The following is a 2,288-nucleotide window of genomic DNA, read 5'->3' on the forward strand; positions in this document are numbered from 1 at the left end:
CCCCCCTCCCGACAGATGTATAAATGCTTCTCTTGTGATTTAATTGGACCCCAATCTTTAAATCACTTATATGGGGCTGGGACTTGCCTCATTGAACAGAAAAGCTCAGTCTTTATGGTAATTTATTGCTTTCCTTATCATATTAAACTTATGTACTACCAAATTAAGCTGCAAAAAATTATGTTTCTTTAGTCAAACCCTGTGTTTCTTGCCCCAAGCTTGTTGCTTTATCGATTAATGTTGAAGCGTGAGGGTGAATGAATGAAGAATGTGCATGTGTGAATGGAAAGGACAAATTAAGCAGGAGTACATGGGGATGAATAGATGGTAGCTGTGTCTTGAAGAAAGGGAAAATTTAAAAGAGTTGTCATATAACTAGACCAGTGTAGCTAGCCCTATTCATCCATGGATGTGAAAATGATGCACCCCTTTTTTTCTGTTTTATTTTTTCATGAGAAATGTTTCACTTATTATGAACCCTAGAATTTGGCATCATAGTGTAGTCCTTTGATTGATTTGATTGGGGTGGTGACCCTTGTGTGCAGCTTGGTTTTGTCCTCACTTCACTCTATTCATCAACAGTTCCCAAACTGTCCCCAACTGCACTTCTTGTTCCTTGATATTTATAATCTTTTCTCTTCTGTAATTAAAACCTCTTTTCATATTCTTGAATCTTGACCAGTGTTTCTTGATTATTGACACACACACACACATATATATGTATATATATATATATATGTTTAATCTTTGAACTGTAAGATCAGTTCTCATATTCTTGGATCATTCTTGTTTCTTGAACTGCCATGGGAGCTACAATGGTAATGGCTTCCCATTCATTATGAATGCATGTTAATTGGTTTCCATTCATTATGAATGAGTACTGAGTACTGAGTACAGTTTTCAATTACAATTTTTTCTTAATTTGTTGAATAAGAACGTGGTGTAGAATGTCAATGTGTCATGAATTCATGAAGCTGTCATCATTTTTATATCATTCAGCAGTACATGTTTTCAGAATAGATGTACAAGTTGTGGTGCATAAGGTACAAGTGAGGTTAGCTTTTGAATTGAGTTAATTGACTCTCTTTCTTTGTTCAGAGTGTAGTCAACATCCGGCATCTGTGGCCTATGGATTCCGTTTTTAAACCTGTCTACTCTTCTTTAATTGATTGAACAATCATGTTTCTTTTCTTCCTCTATTTACTTTTCATTTTCAGAAAAGTTCAAACTTTTTCACAACCCAATTAAATAATCACAAAATCTATCATGCTTTGGATAAACGGTTTATATCGGTTTCAAATAAAAATCAAAATCGAAACATTACATGTTTTTATTTTAATACAATTTATATATCGTAAAAATACAAGATTAAATTATATTTTGTAACAAAACATATTTTAATCCAAAAGAATTCCAACTTGAATCATATATTATGGTTTTCATACTTTGCTTAAAATATTTATTCTTAATAAATTTATTAAAATGACGCTTTTGTTAAATAAAATAATTTTCTTGTATAATAAAATTATAAAATTTCATTATCCTTTTGTATTTTTTTTTGGATATTATATTGATTTATATATTTTTAATAATCATTTTTCTTATAATAACTAGAAATAGTTTTTAATTACAAAACTATAATTACATACAATTTTATCGACCATTTATTAATTTATTTTTTATAGCAACTCGAGATATCATTTATAAGAAAATATGTAAAAGATGAAAAGTGGTGTGAAGCACGCATTTTATTTGTATTAGAAAGATACAAACATGTAATTTGCTTTTAATAATATATATTCAATTTTTCTAAATTGATGTTTAAAATTTTAATCACGAATATATTTATATAATATTTTATTATTTTATTCAATATTACAGCTTATTAATATATTTGGATTTTATAAAATTTAACTTATAACCAACTGATAAATATGTTCAAATACAAGATAAATATGTTCAATAATCATATAGAAAATCTCATGTGATTTGGTTGTTTTCTTGAGTTTTTACCGTTCGATACTCCACATACATACATACATACATACATACATACATAGAAAATTTATAATTTTGGTATTTTAAAATTCTCCTCTCTCCTCTCTCCGACCACCGTCCTCCGGCCACCATCCTCCGGTGATACCACAATGGTATCACAATGCATCATATATGTGATTGGGTATCACATTGAGGTCGTTTGTGTGGTCGATCGGAGATGTAACATAGTGGTATCATAGTACATCTTATATATGATTGGGTATCACAATGTATCTTTTGTTTAACATAGT

The sequence above is a fragment of the Cynara cardunculus genome, unplaced genomic scaffold (genome assembly GCF_001531365.2).
Source record: "Cynara cardunculus var. scolymus isolate 2C unplaced genomic scaffold, CcrdV1 Un_Scaffold_4789, whole genome shotgun sequence".
Taxonomy (NCBI): Eukaryota; Viridiplantae; Streptophyta; class Magnoliopsida; order Asterales; family Asteraceae; genus Cynara; species Cynara cardunculus.